The following is a 17,185-nucleotide window of genomic DNA, read 5'->3' as shown; positions in this document are numbered from 1 at the left end:
GTGCTAAGAGCTTCTCTGTGTTATCTGGCTGTGTTCAAGTGCTTTTTTACTGTAAAAACAGTGTGTTTTACATCATTTACACCTGTACAACACAAATAGTATATTTCTGTATAGTTCCTTTTATCCCCCTATACATTCCTAGTAGTTTGGGTCACCCTGAGCTGCTTGGTTACTCTGTATAGTTAGCTAGTCATTTGATTGTGTTTGTCAGTGTAGTGTATATACTGTATATAGTGCTAGGTTAGCTTAGCTGAGGTCTGTGTGCAGGCCAGGCCTGCTAAGTAGGTAGGTTAGGGATTACTTCTTGATTATTTATCTGTTACTGTTAGTTTATTTAGTGTTAGACTAGCATTAGCAGTACTACAGTCAGCAGCATCTGTCTCTCATTGTTAATCTGCAGCTGATGCCTGTAGAGCAGGGTTGCTCACCAGAGATCGCGATTTTAAATTTACCCGTGATCACGCGTAGATTTTCATGATTCCAGAACTCGAATTCGAAGATCAATACTGATCCCGAATTTGAATTTGAATGTATCCGAATAGTCACTCTCAAATTCGGCCGTGATCACGGGTGTTAACCCGTGACCATAAATTCAGATTCGGTATCCAGGGGATGACGTCATTGAGCCAATCAGAAGGCCCCCAGCCGAGGCCCTAGCAACCAATCAGAGGAGGGGAGCCTGGCCCTCCCCTCCTCTATATAAGGCGGTGGCCATCTTAGGGAACCCGTCCTTGCTTGTGACTCTGCAGTACTGAGAGCATCTCCATCGCTGCTGTTCATCTGAGCAAGTGCTTTTCACCTTGTAAACACAGCGTTTTACCTCCTAAACACATTCTCTACACATATATTATATTGTTTTATAGATAGTGATTTGATTGTTATAGTTCAGTCAGCTAGTGTAGTGTATATACTGTATACTGTGCTAGGCTAGTGTTAGGTATGTGTGCAGGCTAGGGCTTGCTAGCCTAGGTAGGTTAAGGATTATAGTTAGTTGTGTACTAGTACTAGTTTACTTAATTTGTACTGTTAGTCTGTGAGTTTATTTAGCTTCAGTACTGTGTTAGTTACTTTACAGGCCAGCATCTGTTGTGATCTGTTACTGTCACTGCCCGACTCTATTGATTGCGTGCGTGTGTGACAGAATTTTATTGTCACTCACTGTCTGCCACACGAGTTAGTTATCGACTACTGCGCTACTACTACTGCTCCCTCCACAGTTGCCTCCTCTTCCTCCCGTGCAGGCAAACGCTGCCAGACCCTTCTCAGTGAGTCATTTCCCGGTGTGACCAAAGTTCTGCCTCCCACCAACAGGCGCATCCGGATGCTGAATGGGTTGCTTGCCTGGGCCAAGTGCTCCCAGCTCCTGCCATACTCCTTTGTGCAGGAGGGGAGTGGCGTGAGAACGCTCCTGCAGTATGGGATCCCGAAGTGGCACATTCCCAGCTACCACTATTTCTCCCGCACGGCGATCCCAGCACTACACCGGTTCGCTATGGCAAAAGTGAGCTGCTCGCTCGATCACGGCATGAGTGAGCAGATCCACATCACCATGGACTCCTGGAGCAGCCGTTTCGGGACAGACCGCTACCTGTCCTTCGCGGTTCACTGGGTTTAGCCTGGTGGAATGCGCCAGCGAGGAAGCAGCAGGTCCATTCTCGGGTGCATCAGCAGCAGCAGCACCAGTTGTCCACTATGTTGTGCCACCACGTGGGGTCAGGGGAGAAGCAGCAGCTCCCGCCGCCAAGCGACCCCGCCTCAACAGCAGCATGAAGGCCTGCCATTGCCAAGTGCTGCTGGAGATGAGAAGCCTGGGGAAGAACAGTTTGACGGCAGCCAACGTGCTCCACTACCCGAGGGAGCAGGAGAAGATGTGGCTGACCCCCAGAGGCATCAGAGTCGGATTGGTGGTGTCCGACAATGCGGCCAACCTGCTGGCTGCCATCACCAGGGGACACTTGACCCACGTCCCCTGCTTGGCCCACGTCCTGAACCTGGTGGTGCAGAAGTTCATGCGCACCTACTAGGGGATGGACAATCTTTTGGAAGCGGCTTGGAAAATTGTGCGCAGTTTCCGCTGCTCAGCCACTGCCGCAGCAAACCTGGCAGACATGCAGCAGCGCGAGGGCCTGCCACGACACCGGCTAGTCATCGATGTGTCCACTTGCTGGAACTCCACCCTGGCGATGTTGGAGCGGCTGGTTGAGCAAAGGAGGGCTCTCAACCACCACATCGGTGAGGCCACTCTCGCCAGCACCACCAAACTCCAGCTCCTCTCCAACGCACAGTGGGGGCAGATGCAGCAGGTCTGCTTGGTGTTGGCTCCCTTCCTGCAGGGAACCAACCTGGTCAGCGAGGAATGGGCATCCCTCTGCCAGTGGGTGCCCATTGTTTGTCTGCTAGACAGGGCCCTGGGTGATCTGATGGATGTGGGAGAGGAGGCCCTGATCCAGCTGGAACAGCAGCCACCTGCGCAGTCCACTTCTGCGCAGGAGTTTGAGTTGTTGGAGGAGGAGGAGTTGGAGGTGCTGGACATTGCTGTTGAGGGGGAACAGCGGAGTGCTGCTGCAGTGGTGCGAGGGTGGAGAGAGGAGGAAGAGGCTCAGGGGCCAGAGGAGGAGGACAGCAAACTTGTGGCCACTGACCATGATGTCTCTGCTGGACGGTCCACCCTCTTCCCCATGGCATCACACATGCTGCGGTGCCTGCGCACAGACCCCAGGTTTAAGCAGATGCGGGCTCGGGAAGACGCCTGCATCAGCATGATCCTGGACCCACGGCTGAAGGGGAAGGTGGGTCAGTTCCTGCCCGCTGGAGACCCTGAGCAGCGAACAACGGAGTTGCAGCAGATCCTTGTTCGGCGATTGGAGGAAGCCTTCCCCCAGCCTTCCACCCCCTCTGTCCCTGTCCAGCCAGCACAGCAGTGGGTGCCTGCAGCCAGCAGCAGCATCAGGTGCCCAGGAGACCTGCTGTCCTTGACAAAGCCACTCTACATGACGGTAGAGCAGCCAAGAGAGGAGGTGTATGTAGCAGCATCCTCCTCTCAAAGTCACAGCCAGCGCCTGACCTGGATGGTGGCCGACTACATGGGGTCCATCAGTGGGCTTGACACCAGCGAGGAGCCTGTGGACCCCTTGGAGTACTGGGTCAAGCGCTTGCAGATCTGGAGTGAGCTGGCGCAGTACGTCCTGGAAGCCCTGTCTTGCCCCCCTCCAAGCATGCTGTCCGAGAGGTGCTTCAGTGCGGCCGGTGGCGTGGTCACAGAGAAGCGATCTCGTCTGTCCCCAGAGTTCATGGACAGACTCACATTCCTTAAAGAGACTCTGTAACAAAATTTTCAGCCTTATTTCTTCTATCCTGTAAGTTCCTATACATGTTCTAATGTGGTCTGTGTTACTGCAGCCTTTCCTAGTTGCACAGTGTCTGTATTATCTCTGTTATATGATCTAATCTTCTCTCCTCTGTCGTCTTTGTGGGGCTCAGGCTGGAATGTGCAGCTCTGCTTGTGATAGGATAGAAGCTATACACACCCTTTTCACGCCCCCTGCAGGCTGTGTGAGTCACAGACTGAGCTTCTCTGAGCCTATCACAGGCCATGTCTTTTGTTTGTAAACACTGCCTAAACCTGGCAATTACAAGCCAGGATTTCTGCAGGGAGTGGCAGAAACAGCACAGAGGGGCCCAAGAGAACATCATGAATAGAATGGTATGCTTTTTATTGTAAGAATTTTAGAGTACAGATTCTCTTTAAGATCAACCAGGCCTAGATTGAAGGCACATTCCAGGCACCTGTTGTCAGCGAAAGGAGGACATGAGGTGCCTGGGAATTATTTTTTCAAAATATCAACCATCAGTCCCCTGCTAATTTGGCCTGGTTTTTCTGTAGGTGCTGTGGTACCACTGCTAGGTGCCATGGCCCGTTACATGGTATGCTGCCTGCCACACGTTACTCCTCCTCCTCCTGCTGCTGCTGTATTTAACCTCCTTCTGTCTGTGTTCCCACCACCAGGATCCACAGAATTATGTGCTGCTGCCATGATCCACTAGCTATTACGCCACTACAACAGCTACATTTTTTGGTACAAAAAATTATTCTGAGGTGTCTGGGTTGAAAACTGTGTTGTCCCAGTTATGTATTGGACACAATGTGGGCTTCACGACTGCTGTCGGGAACCTCCTGCTGTATGGTGTTTATTACAGACATGGTACCAACGCTAGGTACCATGGCCCGTTACATTGCCTGCTGCCACACGTCACTTCTCCTCCTCCTGCTGCTGCTGTATTTAGAGAAGAAGAAGAAGAACCAGATGAAGAAGAAGAAGAAGAAGAAGAACCAGATGATGATGAAGAAGAAGAAGAATAAGAACCAGATTATGAAGAAGAAGAAGAAGAATAGGAGGAAGAAGAACCAGGTTAAGAAGAAGATGAAAAACCAAGTGAAGATAAACCAGAAGAAGAAGAAGAAGAACCAGGTGAAGAAGAAGAAGAAGAACCAGGTGCCAGTGAAGAAGAAGATGATGAAGATGATGGTGATGAGAAAGAAGATGGTAAAACAGAAAAAGAAGACGGTGAAGAAAAAGATGGAGAGAAGAAAAAGAAGAAGGTGAAGACGGTGAAGAAGAATAAACAAGCAAATGCAGAAAAAAGTTTTCCACAATTTCTTTTAAAATTATACCTATTTAATTGTGATTTCCCTTTAAAAAAAAATTGCTTTACGGCCATCTGAATTTGTGATCACGACTATTACCCGAATTCAATTCCTGATCACGACTCGAATTCGAATCCGAATCGAATTCTATGGTCGTGATCACGGCCAAATCCGAATTTGGGTACATTCGAGCATGTAGAGTGAGTGTGTGACAGTCAGACAGTGTTACTTAATATCACTCTATTCTTGTGTCACTCTAGTGATCTGTTCATTACCAAGTCAGTTCAGTTTAGTTAGTGACTGACTGTCTGACTAGACTTACTGTTACTTACTGTTACTTGTAGTAGACTAGTATTTCACTCACTGGGCCAGATTTATCAAAGCATTACTGACAGTTTTTTCTTCTAAAACTGTTCTAACAAGCAGAAGAACAGTTCTGCATGATAGTAAGAAACTTCCCAAAGCCTATGTAAAAGCGGCAGTTTAGCATGGATTTCTAGAGCTACACTACAGTTAAGAAAAGTGAAAATCCATTCTTTAACTGATGCAGATCAAGAAGTGCTCATTAGCAGTTCTACAGATAGTGCAGGCTAGATGTGATTTGTGAAGGGCTCCTCCCCCCTCACTCAGAGCCTGCTGACAACAGATGTGTTGGTTACCTCAGCAACAGCAATTTCCCTCACACACTGCACTGCCTGAGAGACCTTCCTAGCTCCTTCTATTCCTTACAGTATAAGAAGGAATCTGCACTATCTAGTGATTTCTTAGAATGTCTGAGACAGTTCTGCGTGGATTTCTAAAAACCTACAAATATTTTGTCTCAGACACTCTTGATAAATCTGGCCCACTGTTACTGACTGTCCATGTATGTGTAGTGAAGTGAACTACTCAGTACAATAGTGTAGCATATTTGTCAGTAAAAACAAAACAAAAACAAAAAACACACATTTAAATTTGTCCAGTTGTCAGAAGTCACCACACACATATTTAATAAAAAAACAAAACAATGAGACTTTCCCCATTTCCATTTTTTTTTTAGTTTTGTTGTTTTATAATAAACTATATTGCTCAGCTCTTGGGGAGCGTTAACTACGCATAATGGGCATAAGCTATGCGTAGCGGTATATCGCTACGCGTAAATTCATAAGCGTAGTTTTGAAACGTTACCTACGAACTACAATGCGTAGATGCGAACTACAATGCGTAAATTCGCACTGGTGTAGTTTCTGCTCATCCCTGATGCCGAACCCAGCGGCCAAACAGCCCTCACTGAACGAAAGTTCACTCCACTAAAGTCCAGCATCGGAGAGCACATTTGAGGGGTGTTGGGCAGGAGATTCTGGGGCCTGTCGGCCAGGAGGGTTTTGAACTGGAGAAATATGAGCCAGGGGATGTTGAGGCGGAAGGGGTGGTTGGGGGGTCAGAGGAGCTGTTTGGGGAGCAGGCGTTTGAATGAGGAGGAGGACGATGAGGTGCTGAACCATCCCTATGTGTCACCACAGTTCTCCCCTCAAGGCAGCTCGGAGAAGGAGGCTGCCTGTGGCAGAGAGGCTCAGCATGGTGGCCAGGGGCAGGGGCAGCAGTGGGTATGGAAGAAAGGAATCATAGCGTGCTGCTTCAGCCACCACTACCACCACCAGGCAACCTCAAACCAGAGGAAGACAGGCACCCCCTTCCAGCTGTAGCGGGGTGTTCACGTCACCAATATGGAAATATTTCCATGTCTCCACCCTGGATACGAGTTTTGCAGTGTGCAATTCCTGCAAAACTCCTTTGAGCAGAGATCAGAATCCGTCCAAGATGGGTACCTCAGGCCTCCAGACCCACTTGCAGTCCTATCACTGCACAGAGTTTGAGGAGTTTAGGAGGATGAAGGATGCTGCCAGTGGTCAGAGCAGGAGATTCACTGCACAGCCTTTAGCAGCAGCAGCAGCAGCATCCCACCTTCCTGCTCATCCAGCAGCAGGAGCGGGTAAATGCACTGCTCTCTCCAGTGCACCCGCCAGAACTCCCACTGACATTGAGAATGGTGAGGGTAGCCAGTCCTCAGTGGCCTCCTCTGATCCCTCCACAGCTCCCTCCTCTGCTTCCCATGCAGACAAGCGGCAGACCCTGCTCAGCAACATCTTTCTGGGTGTGACCAAGGCTCTGCCTCCCGGCCAACGGTGCATCTGGATGCTGAATGGGTTGCTTGCCTGGGCCATGTGCTCACAGTTCCTGCCATACTCCATTTTGCAGGAGTGACATGCGTGCGCTCCTGCAGTATGGGATCCCAGAGTGGCATATCCCCAGCCAACATTACTTTTTCCTGCATGGCAATTCCAACACTGCACCAGTTTGTGGTGGCAAACATGGCCCGTTCGCTCGACCACACCGTAGGCAAATAGGTCCATGTCACCATGGACTCTTGAAGCAGCCGGTTTGGGTCCGACCACTTTCTGTTTTTCACCCTGCACTGGGTCAGCTTGGTGGAAGGGGATGAAGCCTCAGAAGCAGCAACTGACACAGAAGCAGCAGCAGCCCAGTTGGTGGTGCCACCCCGCGGGGTCAGGGGAGATATAGCAGCAGGCTCCTCTGATCCGGTTCCCTCCTCTGGCACACCTGCCAAGCATCCACACCTCAGCAGTGTGAAACCCCGCCACTGTCAAGCACTGCTGGAGATGTCCAGCCTGGGCGATAAAAAGTTGATGACCGCCAACATCCTGGCCTCCCTCAAGGAGCAGAAGCTGAAGTGGTTGACCCCCGGAGGCCTCAGAGTCGTATTGGTGGTGTCCGACAATGGGGCCAACCTGCTGGCTGCACTTAGCAGGGGACACGTCAGCCACATCCCCTGTTTGACCCACTTCCTGAACCTGGTGGTGCAGAGGTCCCTGCGTATTTACCTGGGCATGGACATGCTGCTGCAAGGGGCGCGGAAAATTGTACACGATTTACTCTGCTCCATCACTGCCTCACAGATCCTGGCCAACCTGCAGCAGCGCTAGGGCCTGCCACAACACCTTCTTGTGATCGAAGTGCCAACTCGCTGTAACTCCACCCTGGCGATGTTGGAGTGGCTGTGCCAGCACCGAGGGCTGTCACCCAGTACATCATTGACGAGAATGTCTCCGGCACTGCACGCCTCCAGGTCATCCATAATGCAGATTGGGGGCAGATGCAGCAGGTGTGCCTGGTGTTGGCTCCCTTCCTGCAGGGAACCAAGATGGTGAGCCAGGAGCAAGCATCCATCTGTGGCTGCCCATGGTTTGCCTGCTGGACAGGGCGGTCTTTGATCTGCTGGAAGAGGGAGAGGCAGCCTTTACCCAGCTGGATCAGCAGGCAGCTGCACAGTCCACCTCTCAGGAGGAGGTGGACTTGCAGTTGGTGGAAGTGGAGATGAATGTCCCTGACCTTGCTGTTGAGGGGGAAAAGCACAGCACAGCTGCAGTGGTGCGAGGGTGTAGAGGGCAGGAGGATGCTCAGCAGGCAGAAGAGGAGGACAGGCATGTCATCTCGGCGGGTGAAGACAATGATGTGGCTGTCGTGGCGCACCTCTTCCCTATGGCAGTGCACATGCTGTGCTGTCTGCGCAAGGACCCCAGGGTGATCCAGGTGCGTCAGAGGTTGGACCCATGGCTGAAGGGCAAGCTGGGTCAGTTCCTGCAGCGTGGAGACCCTGAGCGTCAAACAAAGGAGTTGCAGCAGACTGGAAGAAGCCTTTCCCCAGCCTTCCACCCCCCCCTGCCCCTGTACAGCCAACACAGCAAATGGTGCCTGTGGCCGGCAGCAGCAGGCATCAGGAGATCTGCTGAGTCTGACTAGGCAATTCTACATGGTAGAGCTACCTACAGAGGAGGTGCAATCAGCAGCAAGCAGCATCCTCCTTTAGTCAGCACCAGCGTCTGACCCGCATGGTGGCAGACTACATGGGGTCCTTCCATGGGCTTGCCACCGAGGCCCCCATGGACCCCATAGAGTACTTGGTCAAGAGGCTGGAGATCTGGAGGGAGGGAGTGCAGTATGTCCTGGAAGTCCTGTCCTGCTCCCCTTTCAATGTGCTGTTGGAGAGATGCTCAGTGCGTTTGCTGCGATTTCCTGGCCCCTGCTGTTGGCAATAGGGGGACATGAGGTGGCTGGGAATAGTGCTATGGAAGACTAACTGTCAACACCACAACCTCCTGCTAATTAGGCCTGGTTCTTCTTACTTTTGCTGTGGTACCACCGATAGGTGCCATGGCCTACTGCTGTAATACTGATGCTGCCACACGCTACTCATCCTGCTGCTGCATATACCTTCTGCTGACTGTGATTCCACCACCAGGGTCCACAGTCTAATGCTCTGCTGCCACGAGCCACATGCCAAAATAGCTTTGTTGCTTTTGTTATGAGCACTTTATTTTCTTATGCATTGGTTATCTAATCCAAGTTTACTGGATTTGCTCACCTTTGTTGATAGTATAAAATACCCTTTATTTATTTATTGTGCACTATCAACTGCACTTTAATATACTTTTTGATATGTGGTAGTCCACACAATATACGTTCCTTTACTAATTATAAAGATGTGGAAGTTTAGTTATAATTCCTAATGTATGGTACCTTTGAGCATATTTTAACCACTTATGTATATATGTATGAGTGTGTATGTATGTATATATGCATATACTGTATGTGTGTGTGTGTATATGTATATGTATATATATATATTCATACATATATTTTTTATTTTTATTGGATATTTTATTTGATATAATTTTGCACCCTTTATTTAGGCATATGCAATTGTTTAAATATTTTTAACACTATGTATGGATTCTTAGCCACTCGTTTTAAATTTGGGATGGGGGGGGGGGGGGAGTTGATGGTTCAGTTGGATAGTGTGGGGAATGTAGTAAAGCACTCCTGTCTTTATAGAGAAGGACAGAGTGATGGTTTTCTATCAGTGGGTGGCAGCCTCATGTATGTCATAAATGTGGTTCTAGAAGTCATTATAGCATTTCTTGTAAGGAGTTAAAGTGTTCACGTTGCCATGCCTTGGGACACTTAGCGTAGGACGACTGCAAAGAAATAAGATGCAGTATATGTTTAAAGATGGGTCATCCGTGCTAACAATGTCCTGAGTCATAGTCCAACATGGGAGAGGAAGTTTATAAGGAGATGGGGAATCATCACCATCAGAATCCCCTACCCTGGAGCTCCTATCATTCCTTGTTTCTTATCAGTGCTCCTCCTCCCCCTCCTTCTTTGGTTCCTTGTGTTATTCCTCTTGCTTTGGCTCCTGCTGTTGGTGCTCAAGTTCCTGTCTTTAAGTTTAGTGACTCTAGTAAGAAGACAAATACTTTTTCTGTTCCTGAAAAAGGCTGCTCCTGATAAGGCAAAGAGATTTCTTCGGGTGATAGGGTAGGGAAATAAGATGAAAAGGTCTCAGAGAAAGAGGAAGAGGTTAAAAATGAAGCCCCAAAAGAGGTGTCAGGTAATAAGGTTTCAGGAAAGGAGGGAGGAAAAACAGAGGAGATCTTGCCAAATAAGGTTAAGGGTGGAACTAAGCAAAGTAAGAAAACAGAAGGTAAAGATATAAAAGGAGTAAAATTATTAGGGGTAGGAAATAGAAGAAGGAGAAAGGGGGTGCTGTTGGAGAAAAGGGCAATGGCAAAATGGGAGGAGATCAAGGAAAGCACAGTTATTGATTTAAAAAACAATGTTGAGGTATTGTCTTCTAAAGGAGAATGATGTAAATAGTGATGGCGATGTTTATTTATTTGATGAAGATGTCCCAGTCAGAAAAAAGACTGAGGACATGGAGGTATCTTCCTCTAAGGAGGAAGAAAGTGCAGTTTAAGAAATGTTAAGCAATCCATCTCATTTATCCTGATGGAGGTTCCCTCCTCATGGAAACCAGGGGTGCTCGGATAGTACTTTTTAAAATACGAATTGATCCGGGTCCGGATACCCAGAAATACGGATCCGGTTTCAGATATCCGAATCTGACCTTTTAGATATCCGCGTGAACGCGGATATCCGGACGCATTATCCACGGATATCCGACCTATTCGGATATCTGGATAGAAAAACTGGAAGTGCCCTTTAAAATGCTTCCAAAACGTTTTGAAAGGTAAAAAAAAACCCCTCCACCCTCCTCCTCCTCCTCCCTGTTCATGGATTTTGTCTTCCAGGGATTTGTAGGATGTCAAAAGCAAGCTCACATACATTGGCCAGGAATCGAACACAGGTCAACTGCTTGGAAGGCAGCTATGCACACCACTATACTGCCACACAGTGAATGCTCCTTTGTGGGAAAAAGTGGTGTTAAACTTCTTGGAGCAGACTTACTTCCTCCCTCCAAAAGACACACATACATCCCCATAAAATCATTTAGCAACAACTGAGTACACAGTCTCTGCTCTTCTCCCTTTACACAAATGATTGCAGATCCACGGCAGACTCTGTCAAAGTCATAAAATTTGCGGATGACACCACCATTGTCGGCCTCGTCACCAAGGACAACATTCGGGATTACCAGCAGCAGGTGGAAAGACTATGCCACTGGTGTAAAGAGAACAGCCTGGTGCTCAATACGGCCACAACTGTCGAACTTATAATTGACTTCAGGAAGTCGGCACCTACCCCACCTCCCATCTACATCAATGGCACCGAGGTGGCCAGAGTGCCCTGCGCTCGCCTGCTGGGCACCACCATCTCCAGCGGTCTCAGTTGGAGAGTCAATATCATGTCAACCCAACGGAAAGCCCAGCAGAGACTCTTCTTCCTCCGCCAACTGCGGAAGTTCGGCATGGCGCAGGAGATTCTAACATGCTTTTACTCTGCCACCATTGAATCGATCCTCTGTTCCGCCATCTTGGTCTGGTATGGGGGAGCCACCGCCAGCGACTGGCACAAATTGCAGAGGATCATTAGGTCGGCGGAGAGGATCATTGGGAGACCTCTGCCCCCACTTGACCACCTGTATAACACTAGACTGTGAGCCAGGGCTCTGAGGATTGCAGGTGACCTCTCCCACCCAGGTCACTGTTTTTTCACCCCGCTTCCACTGGGTAGGAGACTTCGGGCCATCCCACCAAGACCACCAGACACAAGAACTCTTTTTTCCCGATGGCCGTTAGTCTCCTGAACTCCCTTAACATTCTACCACCCTCTATCAACGCCCTGCCACCTGCATAGGAGCGGCAGACTTCGGCTGTGTATATCAAATTGCTGATTGTATATTCGTGTATGCTTATACTTGTGTATATGCTTATACCTGAGTACGAGATATTACTGTCATTCTAACGTATTTCCTGTCTTTCTCTCTATGTACTGCTCCATTGTGCCAAACCCAATTCCGGGCTTGACCCAGTCATGCTTGGCGAAATAAAATGATTCTGATTCTGATTCTGTGGCGCAATTGGTTAGCGCATTCAGCTGTCAACCGAAAGGTTGGTGGTTCAAACCCACCCAGGGATGGCCTTGCCTTTTGTGTTCAACAGTTGTCCGAAGAGAACCCCAGATAGCCATGTAGAATCATATCTCTCTCTCTCTCTCTCTCGGACTCGATGCTATTGAACTGAATTTTCAGCTTAAAACCGTCAATGGATACCGGCAGAATTTCACTGGCAATTTCGGTATTCCGAATATGGATTGAAAAAGCAATTCCGTTCTGACCAAACAGAACGGAATGACCAATTTCCGCATGGAATCGCGGAAAATACAATTCCGCGGAAAGCGGTGACCATCCCTACTAGAGAGAGAGAGAGATGAAATTCTACATGGCTATCTGGGGTTCTCTTTGGACAACTGTTGAACACAAAAGGCAAGGCCGTCCCTGGGTGGGCTTGAACCACCAACCTTTTGGTTAACAGCCTGTAATGATCAGTGATGTATCTGATAATCAGAATGAGCTCTATCAGCACAATAGTCAGTATTTTAGTCAAAGTGTGATCACACGTGATTGGGTGCACAGTAATATTCAGGAACACTGGAGAGTGATAGCCCTTAGTTGGAGAGCCTATCAATAATGAAAGAGTGGTCGTATAGGCAATGTCGGTAACAGATCGGTCAGGCAGAGGTACAGAATCGTAAGGCAAAATCGGAGTGAGTATTCAGGCAGAAGTCGGCAACAAATCAGATTTGCAGAGGTACAGAATCGTAAGGCAAAATCAGAGTGAGTGTTCAGGCAGAAGTCGGCAACAAATCAGATTGGCAGAGGTACAGAATCGATAAGCAGAGAGTAGTCGGAGGTACAGGCAAAGATCATACACAGTAATAAACAATACAGTAATAATAATAATCCTAAGCTAAGTGCGAATCCCCGGGGTCCTGCCGGTTCAAACATACACGGATCTGACTAAGGTCTGAGAGCTTTTACTGCGAAGTTTCAGCAACAACAGACAATGAGCTACTGACAACTCCAGGCTTAAATGCAGACAGGCAATTCCAAGCGTCCCGCCCAGAATACGTCCACCAATCAGCACAGAGAACCAGCAGCCAGATGTCAGCTGACCGGCTGGTCAGCTGACTCATCTCCTCAGCCCATAAAGGTCCTGCCACTCCGTGCGCGAGCGTGCCGACCTAACCTGATGCGTAGCAGAGAGACCTGTTCTGCTGGAGGCCGTGAGGGACGACTGTGATGATGTGGTGACAGCCGACATGAGGTCAGACGCGGAAGCGGTGGTCGCGCTGCTTTCCGCCACTGAGGTAATTCCATCATCCCTAACATTACTCCCCCCCCCCGAGGCGTGGACTCCGGACACGCCCAGAATGGTTTCTCAGGATGTAATGAGTGAAATTGTTGTTTTAATTCCTCAGCATGAAGACGCTTGGCTGGTACCCATGACCTTTCCTCAGGACCATAACCCTTTCAGTAGACCAGATACTCCACAGAATTCCGCACCCTGCGAGAATCCAGGATCTCCTCAATTTCATATTCAGGCTCCCCATCAATCACTACGGGGGGGGGGGGTTGAGGAATCCACATGCACAGCAGGTTTTAACAATGAAACATGAAAAGATTTTACACCCCTCATACTGGCCGGAAGAGCCACCCTATATGCCATCTCATTAATCTTTTCAGTAATGGGATACGGACCAATATATCTAGGCCCCAACTTAACTGAAGGTTGTCTTAAGGCAATATGACGGGTGGAAACCCAGACCATGTCTCCTGGTGTGAAAACCCACTCAGGAGATCGCTTATTGTCAGCTTGCCTTTTTTGAACCTCAAAAGCTTTCTACAGATTGACTTTTACCATGGCCCACGTTCTCTTCAAGGACTCTTGCCATCCTTCCAATGCAGGAAAGGGAGAATTACTCACAGGTAATGGAGAGAATTTAGGTGATCTCCCTGTGACTACCTGAAAAGGTGATGTAACAAGTATGTCAGCGGAATACAATCTCTGATTATGTGGTGATCTGCAGTATCACCAATATTGCAGATACTATATCTGATTATTTGATGATCTGCAGAATCATCAATAATACAGATATAGAAGGCAAGAGGTGTAAAAGGCGAGACAGAAGTCTCTAGCTTTACTGCACAAAGTGCAGGGGCGTAGCAATAGGGGTTGCAGAGGTTGCGACCGCATCGGGGCCCTTGGGCCAGAGGGGCCCCGAAGAGCCATCCCTCAACTACAGAATTAGCTCTTTATTGGTCCTGTGCTCATAATAATCACTTCTATAGATACTTTGAATAGTAATAATTATTAACAAACTGTTCCCCATCCCCTTCTTGCACCTCAGACACTGGAGTTGCCATTGGCAGGTTTTGGTGCGCCGTATCAATTGCTATGTATAGAGTGCTTGGGGGGACCCAATGTAAAACTTGCATCGGGGCCCACAACTCCTTAGCTACGCCACTGACAAAGTGTAGTGATTGGTGCAAACAGTACGTTACTGATAAAACCTCAACGGTAACCTCACAGGAGGCGAGAGAGGTTACAGACAGAAGCTAAATGTAAACCTCACCAGTGGCAAGGGCCCACTGGTAAGTGAGAGTGGTCAGACAGATCAGGTAGGCAACAGACGGGCAGATAAGGTACAGAATCTACAGGCAGGCTCGGAGTGAAGTTCAGGCAGAAATCGGCAACAAGATCAGATGGGCAGAGGTACAGAATCACAAGGCAGAGAGAGTAGTCAGGGCAAGCAAAAAGTCATACACAGATAAATACAATATATATGATTTTCACTACTGATTACAGCTATCAACTGACTGAGCGCTAACACGAAGTATTCGCAACAACAGACAAAGAGCTACTGCCAGCACAAGTCTTTTTTTTTTTTGCTGGAGACAATCCCACAGCCTACCCAGACCAGTCTGACCAATCCAGAACGAGGGTCGTGCTCAGTGACGTCAGCGGGTCAGCTGACGCGCCTCCTCAAGCAATAAAGGTCCTGCCACTGGGCGCGCGCGCGTGTAGCCCTAAGTCTATGCGCGGCGGAGAGACCTGTGTGCGGCGTCCTGCAAGTCTGAGCGGCGGGGGTAGCAGCGGCAGTCACACCGCTCTCTGTCACAGCGGTATCCCCGCCGCTCGTTACAGGTGAAAAGCCTGAGGACGAGTTTCTAAGATTGTTATGTGCGAATTCTGCGAAAGGTAGAAACTTAACCCGCTCATGCTGAGCATCAGCCACATAACATCAAAGAAACAAATCAAGGGACTGGTTCATCCTTTCTGTCTGACCCTTTGTCTGGGGGTGATAACCGGAAGAAAAAGACAAGGTCAAACCCAATGACTGACAGAAAGCTCGCCAAAACGTAGAAATGAACTGAACTCCCCTGTCTGAAACCATATTCACTGGTATCCCATGCAGCCGGAAAATGTGAGTGACAAATAAGTCAGCAAGTTCCTGGGCAGAGGGAAGTTTTTTCAAGGGCACAAAATGAACCATTTTGCTGAAACGGTCCACTACTACCTATATAACTGTCTTCCCTTCATAACTGGGGAGTTCCCCCACAAAGTCCATGGAGATGTGAGTCCAAGGCTCCGCAGGCACCGGCAATGGTTGCAGTGTCCCTGCAGGAGCCTGCCTGGAAGCTTTGCTCCGAGCACAAACTGAACAAGACATCACAAACTCCTTGCAGTCATTCTTAAACGACGGCCACCACACACATCGGGACAGCAGTTCCTGGGTTCTGGTTATGCCCGGGTGTCCCATATTCTTATGACCGTGAAACAGTTGTAAAACCCTAAAACGCAGATGAAGTGGCACAAACAGGAGATTATCAGGTTTCCCCTCTGGAGCATCTTGTTGATAAGGCCCCAGGGTGGTTGTCAGATCCTCCTGAGGTTCTGTAGCTGCCATCACTACATGCTTAGGTAGAATGTTTACAGGTGATGAGAGCTGAACTGTCTCAGAATCAAAGCATCGGGACAATGCATCTGCTTTGATGTTTTTGTTACCCAGCTTATAAGTTATTATGAACTTGAATCTAGAGAAAAATAGTGCCCACCAAGCTTGTCTTGGGTTGAGCCTCTTAGCCCCTTCAATGTACTCTAAATTCTTATGATCAGTATAAACCGTGATCACATGCTCAGCTCCCGCCAACCAATGACGCTATTCCTCAAACGCCATTTTAATTGCCAACAACTCTCTGTTACCGATGTCATAGTTTTTCTCTGCTGATGAAAACTTGCGAGAGAAAAATGCGCATGGGTGCAACCGTCCCTGAATCCCTGAATGCTGAGACAGAACAGCCCCCACTCCTATCTCAGAGGCGTCTACCTCTACAATGAAAGGACGGGTTACATCCTCATGTCTGAGGATAGGGGTAGAACAGAATAATGTCTTCAAGTAGGAAAATGCTGCGCAAGCTTCCTCAGACCAGTTGCAGACATCTGCCCCTTTTTATTGTCAGGTTAGTGAGAGGGGCCACCACAGAAGAGAACCCTTTGATAAACTTTCTATAATAATTCGCAAATCCCAGAAATCTTTCAAACCAGAGGGTTAAGGCCACTCCAATACAGCAGAGACTTTTTTAGGGTCCATAGACAGGCCAGAAGTGGAGATAATGTATCCCAAGAAATGAACCTCAGAGACCTCATATAAACACTTTTCAATCTTTGCGTATAAACAATTTTGTCTTAGTTTATTCAGCACAAATTTAACATGCTCACTGTGTTCCTCGAGATTTCTGGAGAAAGTCAAAATGTCGTCTAAATAAACGACTACAAACCGGCCCAGTACATCTCTGAAAATCTCATTCACCAACTCCTAGAACACAGCAGGAGCATTGCACAACCCGAAGGGCATAACTAAGTACTCGTAATGCCCGTCGGGTGTGTTGAAGGCCGTTTTCCACTCATCCCCCTGTCTGATACTTATCAAATTGTAAGCCCCTCTCAGGTCTAGTTTAGAGAACAGTTGGGCCCCAGAAACTGGTGAAAAAAATCCTCTATTAACGGCAGAGGATAGCGATTCGGGATGGTAATTTTGTTCAAAGCTCTATAGTCAATACAAGGACGGAGTCCACCATCTTTTTTTTGAACAAAAAGGAATCCTGCCCCTGCCGGTGATTTAGAGGGATGAATGAAACCTTTCTCAAGGTTCTCTTTGATGTAATTCTTCATGGCC

General features: G+C 48.4%; 1 protein-coding gene and 1 non-coding gene across 12 annotated transcripts in view; one reads left to right on the top strand and one right to left on the bottom strand.

Moving 5' to 3' along the window:
• The window catches only part of CCDC88B (coiled-coil domain containing 88B), a 948,743-nt gene that overhangs the window by 43,210 nt on the left and 888,348 nt on the right, over window positions 1-17,185 (bottom strand). The window lies entirely within an intron of this gene.
• Window positions 12,012-12,089, top strand: TRNAD-GUC (transfer RNA aspartic acid (anticodon GUC)). The gene has a single exon. It is a non-coding gene; the product is annotated as a tRNA-Asp (tRNA).

Source organism: Hyperolius riggenbachi, chromosome 11, assembly GCF_040937935.1.
Source record: "Hyperolius riggenbachi isolate aHypRig1 chromosome 11, aHypRig1.pri, whole genome shotgun sequence".
Lineage (NCBI taxonomy): Eukaryota > Metazoa > Chordata > Amphibia > Anura > Hyperoliidae > Hyperolius > Hyperolius riggenbachi.
This window is presented reverse-complemented; position numbering and strand designations above follow the sequence as displayed.